This window comes from Typopeltis vanoorti, chromosome 23 (genome assembly GCF_054136105.1).
Source record: "Typopeltis vanoorti isolate ZY-2024b chromosome 23, IOZ_Tvanoo_1.0, whole genome shotgun sequence".
Classification (NCBI taxonomy): Eukaryota; Metazoa; Arthropoda; class Arachnida; order Uropygi; family Thelyphonidae; genus Typopeltis; species Typopeltis vanoorti.
This window is the reverse complement of record NC_143571.1, coordinates 7996667-8011943: the sequence shown is the minus strand read 5'-3', so window position 1 is coordinate 8011943 and position 15277 is coordinate 7996667. Positions and strand designations below refer to the sequence as shown.

The window sequence follows — 15277 nt, the reverse complement described above, 5'->3', positions numbered from 1 at the left end:
GGGGGGAAACAACTATATCCGCCGAGATCTTTTTATGTTGTCATAGCCTTGTACGATCCTGCGAGAAGGTTCGAGCAATTGTGCGAAGGTATTCAGAGCTAGGTCGATGAACAACAATCAAATGACCTTCGTAGTCATGCAATAGTTACCGGATGGCTGTTGACCTACGGGAATTCCCAGAGTGGACTTTGACTCCTGCAGGGTCGTGCGACTTGGTGCGGAAGCCTCCCTTACGTGTAAACAATGGAACAAACGACGACGACACAGTTGACAATCGAATGTTAATTTCTGTTAGGTAGAAACAAAAACTTGACGCCATCAACGATTCCCTTCCCTCCTTCCGTCTTTCCAACCTTCGTTTCGTCTCTGTTAGGTAACCCTACGCATTGGGACCCGTAGGTGCCGCTTTGTTACGTGCAACGAGAGTCGTAGCGACATTTAAATCACACCGCTCGCCAAACTCGTTGACCCACCGGAGAGGAACAACCTCGGGCACTTGGTTGTTTTCCTCTGCTGCGCGAGATCACTGCCTCGTAGTAGCGGGCTGTAGGGTTTAGGAGGGGCCCGTAATGTCACGTGACCGAGCTGCGATCGCACACCTAGCTTCGAAGTAGTTGAGGGATGTACCTTTTTCGCCCGAGGGCCTGCTGCGCACCAACAACAAGTTGTTCGGCGCCGACGCTGGCGTCTTGCCATTCGACTGTACAGGTAAACGCTGGGAGAGGTGGCCGAGCCTGCACGGGCTCCCATTATTACCTGCAGCCGGCGGCAAAGAACGCCGTTTGCGTCCTTCAAAAAGTCTGGGAAGTTTACCTACAGTGAGTCGCGCATCCCCAATGTGACCGGGTCGAAGTGATGAACATTTCTATGCCGTGCTTCGCAGTGGAGCGGCCGTTGATTTGAACTCCATCCATCGTCAACCGACAGTTGCCGAAGCGGTGGAGGACGCTGCCAAAGTGGTAAGTGAGGGAGGACAACTCACCTCCGTAAAATTTTCACTTTCTTCAACAGGTGTGCACGTGGTGTTCGCTCGTGGCAGGGTGTGGTGGCACGTCTTCCACTGCAGCGACAAAAACACGGCGCCAGTTGCCCTCCGCCGATGCTTGATGAGTACAAGGTTAGTCTGCGGACTGATTCCGCTTCTCTTGTTGAGATTTAAGAGACTTAATACCCCTTCAAGAACGCGCACGGATTTCAAAAAGTTTTTAAAGATTAATTAAAGTAGTTTTCCGCGACGGGCGGCATGCACGGATCTGTAAGGGTAAACGGCGGGAAAGAACGAAAGGCCAGACAGATGTAACCAATCAACGTGATTTCACCTTCTTCGAGTTGACGTTTACCTGACGGTTTTCTGACAGCACTTGCTTGTAAATCGGTTGCCCTGCAGCTCCGTGTTTGTGGGCAGGTGTGGTGGAAGGTTAAAAGGCTTATCTTTAACATTATGGAATTTTCTCTCCAGGAAAAGCACACATCTCCCACCGTCAGTTCTCGGCTTTTGTGCGTAGTTCACTGCTGTTTGTCGGAATAATTGCGATAGTGAAGGTCTCATCCTATACTTTTTGTTGTCGTTAAATAGCATGAAATTCTGCAACACTTTATCTTGCTTGAATACACAATAAGACGTGGGATCCATATCTTTTGCTCTTCAACATACTTAACAAACATTATCCTTATCCTTATAAGGACTGGCTTAAAGGGGCGAAGCAAGAATGCTTTTCATCTTCCCCGTTATCTGTAGAGGACAGTGTAGGGATAAGGTGTTATTGAGCTATTAAAGCTCTGATCATGGCAGGAGGGTAACAGCAATAGCCGAGCCTCAGTTAGAACTTCATTGGCTACAGAATTGCCATCCCTTACCCTCCAAGGGTATAGGATTGAATGAATCAATCACCGCATCTCACGGTCGATTGATCCAGCCCTTTACTCTTAACAAACATTAATTTCAAGTAAATGCATATATATCGAGTGATACCTTATTACTTTATGGTGTTATTCGCATTCTTTCAGTCTACTATAACTAAGTTACATCACTAATGCAAATACTTCACCTGAATAATTTATAAATTAGCTATTCAATAACTTATAAAGGAATTTTAATGAAGCATGTTTTATTCGTTGGGCTGTTAGTGAAAAAGCGTACTAGAGCTAGCATTGCTGCAAACGAAATAGCGCCACCTAGGAATTGTTAGCATATGAATATCTTTGTCATAATTACTGCGTGACTGTGAAAGACTAGAATGATTTATGCATTATTCGGTGATATAATTTTGGACAAATCTATTGAATATAAAAATTTCATAAGTACTGTATTTTGATTATGTTGACGTTTGTTCTAAATCAGTTCTGGATCCCTGTCTAGTTTTTCTTTTTGTCAATCCTTCTTATTACACCGCTTAGCACTAAACGTCAGGAATATCGTCTGCCTAGTGGAAATAGTGAATTTTTTTATAGTGAATTTGAAAATATTTGCAACAGTTTCTCACACATTACGTAATCTTGACCTGACTGAACATTGATATAATTAGTTTTTTTTTTCTCTACTTACTACAGATCATTAATAAATATACACTCTACTTTGTTTAAAAGTGTTATAATTGCAGCTAAGCAAATTAAGTTCCACGTACGTGTATAGATACGAGTGTTCATTTAAAATATCGAATAGCTATCCTATAAAAGAAGGATTCGTATAATGTCGCTAGCTAGTCGTGTTTGCCGATTAAACAAAATGGAGGACTGAAACTAATCCGCAGTCATAATTTTCAATCACTGTAACCAAGCAGATGTATTTTTTAACGCCTACTCACGACTTTTGTAATAAATAGAATTTCGCAACGCATATAAAACAGACTTTCAAACAAAGTCCCAATATTTATAAATATTAGAAAGGTAAACGTGTCTTATCTTTTTGGTAAATCGTTAAAAAAATGGAGTTGCCGATTTTCCTCAATTATACTTCCATTGTCCACTTTCTCACAATCGCATTATTTGCAGAACTTAAATGTATGTAAAATTGCTTCTATGAACAATTTACGATCATCTGTCATGAAGACCAAATACACCAACTGATGGAACTCCCTGTCTCGAAAGACGTGTAATACTGGATTTTCTTGCTAAACGTGTTGATAATTCACATTTATCTTTTTGTAAACTTCTTCTTTCTGGGACATAAGAGTAGTAACAGTTAACAATGACCGAAAAATACTTCTGAAATTCCAACAAGAGGAAGTTTAAAATTTCGCACTTAACCATTACCTATCTTTTAGTTGTTCGTCAATTTCAGGGCGATAACTTGAAGAGATAGACTAGAATGATCGTCATGGAACATCCTTGTCCTACTTTAAATTTTTATTTCGGAATTTCGCTCGTTAAGAATCGGCAAAGATTTCCATAAACACGCCCACCTCTTTCTTCAGTTGTTCAACTTGACCACCCTTCTAATGTGAGCAGTTTATTGGTAGTGCCATTGAATCATTAATGAAAATTGATGACAGAGAATTATTTGTAGCCTTTTTTTTCCCGAGTTATTCACCATCTGCAGTAAATTTTTATGACAGTTCTTTTCAGATAATACAAAATGACGTCAAGGTTTAATTCTGGTGGAATTCTTTACCTGATCTTTTTTTTTCTTTTTTTTTTTTTTTTTTTTGCGATCCATCTTTGGTCTCAGAATATATATTTAAATTGAAATAAAATAAATTATAATAAATCTGGATGAAAGCAACAACTGCATCTATTTAGATTCGAATCTTTACCTTTCTATAGCAGTGTTTCCAACGCTGTCTTCCCAGAAATCCTAGATTTATTTGAGAAATTGTAAAGAATTCACATGAGCATGCAGACGTTTTTAATTTGTATTAGATGGAGTTTCTGAAAGAAAAAAGAAAACTTTCGTGAATGAGGAAGATGCTAATATTTTTAAACTGACAGGATTTGAAGATCGTAAAGCCTCAATGACTTGACTTTTCGACAAAGAATTCTTAAAAATATTCACAAATTTCAAGAAAACAAACAATCCTGTTAAAGATAAATATTAGTAAATGTTCGTTTGTCATAATTCATTTTCTATAAATTTTTATGAAAATTTTAACAGGGATTCCGCAGTCTCAATAAAAAATAAAAATAAATAATAATAATAAAACTATTCTGTAGTGACGGTGTACTTTTCATCCTCGTCCCTATCCCCCACCCCCACCCCCCGCTCTCCTAACACCGATGATTCCTTCCGGAAACTGGCTTGATTTGCGCTACTGTAATCGTTATAAATCCTGCCTTGCCTATGGGAACATTCAGGTATCGGCATTTTAACGAATAATTAACCATGATTTATAACTTTTGTTTCAACTATAACTAACTTTAATTCACCGTATTTCAGACATCCGATAACGAAACAAAAAAGATTTGAATTTGTTTACGAAAGTTTATTCACCCATTACGTCACTGACAGGGGAAGCATTGATGATGGCTTGAATCCAATACAAACAACGTGGATTCACAACGTTTACCTTATATGAATTCGCAGACGATATCATTTCTTTGGTGTTAGTTTCCTCTGCACATACTATCGTCTGTTACACGAATGTCAGCTTGAATTACTTGAGCCGATAAGCTGTTGATTCTTGAAATTCGAGACCGCCAGAATGAATTTATTCTAACGTGCCATTATATTTAATATTTAAAGTAATCTTATTGTTGTCTGATGTTATTAATTCATCGATGTATTCTTAATTGGAAGATCATTTTCTGCTGCAATGAAGCATTTTATTGTAATCTTCCCGTTTCTTCAACACTTCAAATACGAGTATACTTTAAGAAGATGCTCTGATCTCGAGACCAACCTATGACAGTATAGGATAAAATAAAATATTTACTTTTTCCAGTCCAATAATCCTTGTTAATTAAAGATCTGTGAATTTATTAAAACAAAAGAAAGGAAACGATAAAGATTCGTCTGTGGAAGTCTAATACTGGTGTTTACTTTAGATTTCTTCATAAGGTCTGCATAAATAATCCTTTTAACTTTACCCTTCACGTAAAGTATTGTTTCATATATATGCTGGATGCTCTAAAGATGCTTTAAGACGTCATAAAATACCCATATTTATCTTTAACAGGATTGTTTGTTTTCTTGAAATTTGTAAATATTTTTAAGAATTTTTTGTCGAAAAGTAAAGTCTTGATTGATCAAATCCTGTCTCATTTTCGTGTGCAAACAAACTGCATTTGTTTTAGAAAAATAAAATTTTAGCGCTTGTTTTAAAGTGGATTTAAAGATTTTTAAGCAAACAGAATTTAAATTTTCTAAAAGGTTAATTATTTTTATGGTCCTTTTTGTAAATTGAGGATACAACAGTGCTTAAAACCGTAATAGCTAAACAGAAAATATTGAAATAAAAAATTCATTAATATTAAAAAAAGTAACCGGTTTTGCTAAAAAAAAAAATTAAAACAAGTTTCAAGGAGTGGCGGGTAGTCAGAGCAGACAAGGGAGTCTTAATCTCCTCTTAAGGGGGGAGGGGAGAAGGAAATATTTCAGTATTTGTATAGATTATAGTTATTCTATAGAATTACTTAATTTTTAAAATTATTTTAATTATTTTAGAAATTTAGTTTATTAGACATTATTTTAGAAGTTTTAGAAACACTTTTAGAAAAAATATGCATAAAAATTAATTAGTATTAAAAGGTATACATTATTCAGCACAGTATAATATTACATTTGCTTATTTTTCTCATGTTGTGTTTCTGATTTGGCTAAATAAAGCCTTATAAGAAATGTTGGCAATTCGGTTAATTTATTACTACGGAAAATCGTGTCTCCCGTTGTTTTATTTTCATGCTTAACATCCCTAAGCGGGTCGTTTTCGAATTTCGTTGTGTTTGCCTGTTTAACATGATTCGTTCCTCCCATCTGTGTCGCGCTTCCTGGGTCATGCATGTTAACAGAAGACACGCTTATTATACAGACCAGCGAAGTGTGTATGAACCCAGCTTCGTAAATACAAAGCGATGTGAATAAAAGTCCGGTTAAATTTTGCGCTTAAAGATCTTGCCTACTTAAATCCCTTGGGATTAACAGTACTGGGATTTTTTTTTGAGGGGGGGGAGATATGGTCCTGCGTGTTATTCCCAGTGCAAAACAATTTTCACAATGACTGGTATTATGCCTGTTCGATTCGTTTTCATTGTCCAGAGTGCAAAATTATTACATAGAAAAGTGAGTGCTTATCTTTCTTTATCTACATATTAAAGACTGTAAAAGAATTGCCAAATCCTGTTGTATTAACGAAGGAAAAGCTGGGTTCTATCGTTGAGTAACCCCTCCCCCCAGGATCAAAGTCTAATCTATAAGACCACATGTAAGTTCTCCTGCACTCACTCACTCACTTCTTGTAGAGAGGTCTCACTGCAAATCACTCCCGATATTGCGATTGCCTGAGCAGTGATGGCGAACCTTTTTACCCAGGTGTGTCAAACATCTTTTTTTTTTTTTTTTAATATTGACGTTGTTGATGTGCCACTTGCATACATGCATTATAAATTTCACTACTTAATCATAGATGGTGACTTATACATATCATATTTGGCTATTTATTTAATAGGACATTGATATAAAATCTATGAATTCATATTGTACAATTAATTTAATAAAGTGAAATTACAAACTTACATTTAATGGCTTTTCTGTTGCTGAGTGCTGGTAGAAAGTTGCTTTGTAGAAGGGAGGGCTATAGGGTGTACATTTTAATGCTACACAGGCAGCGCTCAAATCATCGCTCAATCTATTTCTCCCTTTCGATTTGATATTATTTAAGGCAGAAAATAGAGTTTCACAAGAGTATGTAGAAGAGAAAATTGTTAGAAGAGCTTTAGCAAAGATTTTAAGAGCATGAACGTTTTCGGGAAGGCTATTCCACACGCTTGGAATTTCACAGTCTGGATTTTTACACGCGGTATCATGCAGACGTTCCCGCTCAAGTTCTAATTCATTTCTAAGAGCAATAAACTTTCTTTTCCAGATAGGATTGCGCTGGAAGTCGGCTAGTTGCATTTCTAAATCTTTTAAATCCAACCACTCAAAGCCATCCAGGATGCTTTATGAATTGGATTGTTTGTTCCAACATTCGAAATTGCTCAAATCTAGAAGAAAACTGCTCAGTTACTGACTTTAGAACTTCGATAAATTTGTTGATATGTTGTTCATGATTTTTGGGGTTGGTTTTGTTAAAAAAAATTTCGCTCTTGGGAAATACTTAAAATTGTTACTTTCTAAATCACGTTGAAATATTTTGAGTTTATTCTCAAAGCTCTTGATCGTGCCAAACATAACATCGACAGATTTTCCGAAACCTTGCAATTGTATATTAAGTTCGTTCGGGTGCGATGAAAAATCTGTGAAAAACATCAGCTTACTGAGCCAAGCAGAATCGTTCAACTGAGAAAATTCGTGCTCCATGCCCTTCGTATTTAAATATAATTTCATTTCATTTAAACATTCAACAAACCGTTCAAGTACTTGGCCACGACTCAACCATCGAATATTATTATACATTAATTTTTAATTAATGTACAATCAGTGTACACTGATTCAACTTCGCGTAAAAGTGAATTAAATTCTCGTTTGTTTAAAGCCCTGGCAGCAATAAAATTAGTTACCTTTGTCACAATTCTCATCACATCATCCAAATCCTTTAAGTCTGATTTCGCACACAGTGTCTCCTAATGTATAATACAATGGAAACAAACTAGGGAATGTTAAAGAAACGTTTAATTTTCTTGACCAAAAAGCTCTGGAAATACTTTTATTGGGATTATATTGATCAAGTGCATATAACAACAACTAAGTTATACCAACTAGTTTCACCAACTAAGTCTGTTGGCATATGGATGATAACAACAAGTGATATCATCCACGCTCTATGAATGTATTGTACGCGCTCTGTTCTTTGTTTAATATAATTGGAATCGGTTGATTATAGTTTGTAACAGTTTTTTACTTTTTTAGTGCCTTACATCAGTTATGTACCCTGAAGATGCCGACAGACTTAGTTGGTGAAACTAGTTGGTATAACTTAGTTGTTTATTATATACACTTGATCAATATAATCCCAATAAAAGTATTTCCAAACTACGGAATGACCAACATATTCTGTAAATTGTTTGATAAAACCGACATTACGGCCAACCATATTAGGCGCACCATCAGTTGTAATCGAAAATATTTTCGATAAATCTATCTGTTTCTCACGGAACACTTCAACAACGAAGTCGCATATGTCTTTACCTGTCGTGTTTTGAGGTAAATTTTCTAACTTTATCAATTCCTCGTGCATAGAATCACCGTGAACATACCTTGCAATAATAGCCAATCGAGCTGATGACGTAATATCCGTAGTTTCGTCGATACAAATGGAAAAACAATGGCATGAGTTCAAGTCTTGTTGTGTTTGATTTTCTATACTAGCATTCGTTGATATAACTCTCTCTTTAATAGTATTCCTACTTAATGGTAACTCTTTCGTGCGCTTTACAATAGCTTCCTTATTATGAAAGTCCTGAAATAAAAATGGTGCGCACTTTACGAAAGCTTCTTTAATATAATCACCATCACCAAGTGGTTTCCCATGTTCAACAACAGTATGTGAAATACTGTAACTTGCGGCTACTAAATTTGAAGGTCCTGAAACAAATTTAATTAAAGTTCGTGATTGTGATTCTGCCAGTTTTAGATGTTGCGATATGTATTCTTTGCGTTCTTCAAAAGTTTTTCTAGGAGCCATTTATGCTTAGTTTCAAAATGTCTTCTCACATTCAAAGTTCTACTCACAGATAGCTCACCACACAATTTACAGAGAACTTTATCGCCTCTATCAATAACACCATGTTCTTCAGTCCAGGCATCTTGGAAATTTCTTCCACTTCCTTTCTGTGATAATTTTAGTTTTTTTATTAGTGCTAGCTGCCATTGTAAAAGGGTTCACAAATTAAAAAAGAGCAAATTATATACAGCGGTAATTAAGCAGTAATAATTAATAAGAACTAACAATTACTGGAAATGAATTATACACCAGCAACTCAAATTACTTAAGTGGCAGATCATGCAAGACTACTTCTTTCAGCAGGGTTGCCAGATTTATTACCGGTACGTTCCTAGCAACCTTGCTACGTTTTACTCTATCACAGCGCTTCCCAAACTTTTGGAGGTCAGGGCACCCTTTGCAAAAATTAAAATATTTCACGGCCCCCCTCTCAAAAAATCATAATAGAGAGATATATTATTATAATATTTATCGTATTTATATTCAATACAAAACACACACAGCGAATATTGCAAAAATCAAATGCATATATTGCATTTTTTGCCTCTTACCGTTTGGTTCCGAAGACGATGCGGGCTGTTCTGGTAAAATATGAAATACTGTCCTTTTTTTTTTTTTTTTTTTTTTTGAGTCTGTTTCTGCTTCTGCTGATTGTTCGCGGGAATTTTTTATATTTTTTATCAGTCAATTATCCATCTCAGGGTTAAATTTTTTAACGTAGAATAGATCAAATAATATCACCACTTACCGATACCGGCACACCACAGACTAACAATATGAAATTAATGAATATTACCTGAATAAGGGAATCCCCGGACCAGACCAGGAACATTTTTCTCTTTTGTGACTTTTCTCCCTTTACGGTAATTAAGCCTAACGCGAAACAGACAGCAAAGGCAGTCTGTTTATTAAAACGTGCATATGATTGGTGCGGTATTAACAAAAGATCGCGCAACCGAAAGATAAAAGCATAGCTGACAATTGAGTTGAAATGCTAACTCTCTTCAACCAAATTCCATATGTGAAACTGCCATAACATTCATTATATATATACATTACTTAGTTTTAACACTTTTACGAATTTTAACACGTTCGGTTGTTATTGCTGCCTTGGGAAATCGAACTCACACACATCTAATTAATAACAATAGTTTTTAGTTAGATACTGTGTTTTCCCATGCAACATATGGTTTTGTTTCAATCTATACAGCATAGTTTCTGTATGAGGGGACATGTGATTCATTAATTAGTGTTTTTATCCCAGTTGTCTCTAATTGCACTATTTGTTGAGAAATATATTACACACTCCTCATACCTTATTCACTGGCATAATAAAAGTACTTGTTTTAATTGCCTCTGCAGTATAGTGGCTGTTAGGGAGGGCGTGTTGTTTACCACTGCAAGCGAGTTACTATCTCCCCACATGAACTTGTTTAAGCTTTTTTGCATGTGTGAAGTATATGCGAAACTTTTATTGGTAACAGAAAACTAGCTCGGATGACAGTGATAATATAAAACGAGTTTTGATATGTATATAAAGTCAATATCAACAGTCCCTGATTACGAACGCGTGATGAAAGGGACAGGAAGATTTGGAGCTTCCCTGGAGAGCATTCGAAGTAAATACAATTAACCACTGCTTTGAAATGAAACATATGAATAAGCAATATTTACTAATATTCATTAAGCGCCGAAATACGCAGGAAGCAAGGTTTGTGAACCAACACCAATGTGTGAATTTTTCCATTAAAATATAAAAAATAACAAAAAAGAAATAATAAATAATAAAAGTTAAATGCGTTTCTTTTTAAATAAAAAAGATCTATTTAGTCTTAAAACATTTTAAATTTGTTTTCATTATTTCATGCCCCCCCCCTCAACAAAACCTACGTTCCCCAAGGGGGACGCGGCCCACAGTTTGGGAAGCGCTGCTCTATCATGCTACTAAATAGCAGCTAATTAGTAGTATTTAGTGCGACGTCATCGTAAGTTGTTACTATTTGCATTATTTAACAAAATTTACTGAATTTATTGCAACTATAAAAATGTTTTCATTATTTACTCAGATAAATTCAATATTTAATGCTGCGAATTATATTTTCTGTCAAAGTGGTTTTAAATATGTTTAGAACTTGTATTACTCAGTCGAGAGACTTGGAATGCATGCATGAACGAATTTCACACAGAAGTCAAATGAAAACTTTAAGTTTATAATATATAAAGCACGTATTTATAAGTCTGTATCGTATAACATTGATAATAATTTTTATAAGTTTTTATAATATCATATGACTATGCAGAAATTATAATGATTAAGAAAGAAAACGTAAACTTAAAAGCTCTTGTTTATAGGCTAGTTAAAAAATAAAATAGAAATAGGCTAACTATAAAATATAATTCTTTCAGTGAACCGAAACCTACCATCGCCTTAACTGAGAGCGATCTTACAGATTTATCGAAGATTTTTCATCAGAATACCAATACTTTTTCAACATCCAAGGTGTGTCACCCGAAACCCTCAAGTGTGTCAGTGCTGACACGCGTGTCATAGGTTCGCCATCACTGGCCTAGACTGTGTATTCTCGGGCATGTTTGTCTGTTTATTTGCAGAATGACAATCCGAATTTTTAAAGAAAAGAAAATCTTTCTTGTGTACAATCCTGGCTGACTCCCTTTCAGCTAAATATATATCGTGGTTCACTAGAAAAATAGTGAAAGCCAATTGCAATATTGACTGTTTCATAGGGCTGATTTCAACACATAAATTGTGCAATTCATATCTTTTGTTATTCTAGATGGATAATGCCTCCTGGTGGAAGGATGAAATAATAATAATAATATTTTCAGTATTAACTATTTTTTAATATTAAACTTCCGCTTGCTATTAATGATTTTCTCCTGTAATTCTGATTGTTACGCTGCTTGTGTACTATTTATACCTCTTATGTAACTACTTTATCAGTATTTTCGCCCCACTTATCTTCTTCCTCCCCCCCCCCCTTGGCTTTTCCTTCGGAGTGTGGGAATTGAGAACTCCCACATTAATGTGTATTATCGCTAATCACCGATAAAACAAAGTGAAATATACCAATGAAATCTGTGTGAAAGTTATCCTAAACGTTTAGATCTGTGTATAATCTTCAATTATAGGGATATTTAGGGAAATGGTATGGTATTAAAACAGAAAATATTTTTTAAGATGACGAATAACCATCTTAATCAAAAATTGTTCAGAATTCTTGCCAAAAATGATTTTTTCAATAGGCAAAAAAAAAAACACTTTGAAACTTAAGCCTAACTTAAAAATAGTTCTCCATTAACCCACTGTGCGCAGATATGTTACGATGTAAGGGATATTTTTTTCAGTGCTTTTATTTCGTAAACTTAAGATTGTTCTTTTGTTCACTTCTTTATATGCATATCCTTCGTCTAAAAATTCTAAAATTATAGAATTTGACTAATTGCGGTTTATTCATTGGGTGTGAATATTCTTATTTAGATGTTCAGCTAACGTATTAACAGTTTATTTTGTTTCTTGATGCATTCTTATCATATTTTGTTTCTTTTTCTTTTGGTAATCAATATGATGTTGCTATTTGTCACTTTAAGTCTGTATTATGCAAAGGAATTTTCCTGTATTGAAAAGATCGAAAATTCTGTCCAGAAAACAAAATCGTCGTGTGTGTGTGTGTGTGTGTGTGTGGTACAATAACGATCAGAAAGATAGTAGATTAGCCACTGTAAAGCCTGTGCGTCTCATGTCTTAATTATGTTAACATTAAAACTCCTTTCGAACAATGCCATGTTCATCTAAATCCACCAGCTGGGCAAGCTGAGTGCCGGCCTTCCTGTTTCCTTAGGCATAAGAGGTACTCTTAATTCCGGGTAGAAAAACAGAGACCTCCCTTACAGTTGTAGCGTAATTCAATCTTTCGTTCCTTCGTTCTCGAAGAAGTGCTGATAGGAGGAACCACTCGCCAGTCACAAGAAGGGTATTCAGAAACGTGCACAGTAGATGGTTGTACGTGTTCGAGTGCGCTTGTTAGCACGTGACTGTGTCATTCACATATACACACACACAGTTAGTTGCAAAACGTCTTCCTAAAGTCACATCGTGACTGCAGTGACCTTTACGATACTTCTCTGCCAATTCTCAGGTAGCCCAGACCCTGGTTCGGGTGATTACACGTTGGCCTATATCGTCAGGTGCCCACGTCGTGAACAACAAAGAAGGCGATAATTACCGTGATTAGCTTATAAAAGTCCAAGTTCGCCTTTATATATATCGTAGGTAGTCGGGCAGGATTATTCTCTCTCTCTCTCTCTCTCTCTCTCTCTCGCCATTACTGCAGGCGCATTGAAACACACCTCAATTAGAAGCGGGTTGATGGTAATATAATGCAATCGTAAATTACTTAAATTACCCGAAAAAAAAAAAAAAAACTGCGCTTCTAATTTTGGTATATCAAGGCCTAAGGAGGCGAAAATAAAGCTATTATTTACTGTTATTCGAAACTTGAAGAAAAAAAAAAAAGTTCGTTTCGAACGTTAGTAAGAAACGTATTATTGGACAGGATTTCAAAATGGGAATTCAAGGAAGTTTGGTGAATTTAGGACGTTAAGAAGTTTTTGCTTAGATTGACTGTTGTTGCAAAAATAATTCTAATTCTGTAAGGATTCTTTTCTTTCTTTGTTGTGTGTTATTGTTTGTCGTGAGTCTGAAATTTGAAAGTTATCAATTAAAAGAAAAAGAAAACTCATTGCCAAGGAGATATTATTAGCTGAGAAATTTCAAAATTCGAACTATTTAAAGCCAAGTTGTTGCATGCACGAAAGCAAAACTTTGCAGCTAATCGTAATTCTAGTTGCATTGCTTCAAGGGTTTCGCTTGTTCTAAATCAGAACTTCTGTTCTTTCTATTTTACACAGAAAAGTTCTTGCACTTATTAGTCAGCAATGGCAAAGCAACCATAATTATGATCCTGAAGTTAAAAAAAAGAAGTATCTTTTTATAGGAATGCGTAGCGAAGTGTAGATAATAATAAAAAAAAAAAAAACACCAGTGGAAATAACATCGCATTTTATGCAATGAAGAAGAAAGAGGAGGGAACGAAGATCATCTGGAAGTTGTTTCTTCTATTTCCTTCGCACACGCTTTCAATTACTTCGTTTTTTTTTTCTTTCTTTATTTTTCTTACCGATATTTTTCTCATTTGGTGTACCCATTCTCCAATTAACTGGTTGTGTGTTTGAATCTCACCGTAGCATGTATATTTGGGAATGATTTTAGGTGCTTGATGATTTTTATCATCCAGTGTGAACGTACCATCCCTCTTATGGAGGTCTGAAATGGCTTGAAAAAGTTCGTCTCTTCAGTGGGGATTCCGAATTATTTAACTCTTATTCTACCCACTGCACTAAAATCGCTACAGATTTCAATAACCCGTGGGTGGAAATGACATAACACTTCTTAAAAGTCTGAATTAATATTTATACTTTCATCTTAGTATTCACAATCTATCAAAACACGGCCCATATAATCTCTTCACTTTCTTTAACAAACACGTTCTTTTCATCTGATGTTTAGAACACATTTATACGAATGGTCTTTGTGTGAATGCGGGGCTCCTTCCTCAGATGACATTATCACATTTTTAGGGATCTGTAAAAAAAGTATATATGCAGTGATATTACGTCGCTCTGTATTTATTTATTTTTCTTAGAAAAATTCAAATTTGATGAATGCAAACAGATTGAAGTTATATTAGCTTCATTTTTTTTTTAATTTTAATAAAATTCAAAAAAAATAATAATAATAAAATTAAAATTTGAATTTTATATTTACATCCAGGAAATGCGAACTGATTTTCCATTTCTGTTGACATTTTTGATACCAAACGCAAAGCTCCTCAACTTGAGAGAACCTGAAAAAAAAAAAAAAAAAAAGCTTTTTAGCGATTCTTAAAAATGCATATGAAAGAGCTTCCAGCAGTGACAGGAACGCGGAACATTAGCTCCAGATACTATAAATACATTTCAGATTAAACCTCTTTGATCTCGATACATTTTTATCAGACTTCCAAGTTTTCTTCAAATCATCAACCAATCACAATAAGAATTTTCTTAATTTAAATATCATTCCTGTTGATAATTAGTATTTAAAAATAAATAAATAAAATCATGTAATATAGTGCATCTATTTTCAGAAAAAAACTTCAGCACTTTCAGTGCTCGCGCAATCAACGTATCCCGAAATTTTAATCAAATCTATACAAATTAATTACTTTTCAAAATTAATTTATTTTAAATCGGTTGGTTTTAAATTTGACGTCTAGAAAAATATCTTGTACACCTGCTTAAAGAAGTTGGTCTTGATAATTGGCTGCTATTTCAAAACTGGCTTTAAAGTTTTTTCTTTCAGTGAATAATATTCAGTCAACGATGCAGTTTTATATTTAGCA

The 15277-nt window shown here is 35.2% G+C and overlaps 1 protein-coding gene across 1 annotated transcript in view; it reads left to right on the top strand.

Annotated features, from left to right (window-relative positions):
• Positions 1–732: 732 nt before the first annotated feature.
• LOC150093601 (semaphorin-5A-like) overlaps positions 733–15277 on the top strand; it is a 299721-nt gene continuing 285176 nt past the window's right edge. Inside the window, exon 1 of the mRNA XM_090412830.1 lies at positions 733–959. The gene's annotated coding sequence lies outside the window, so the exon portion shown is untranslated. The remainder of the gene's footprint in view (positions 960–15277) is intronic.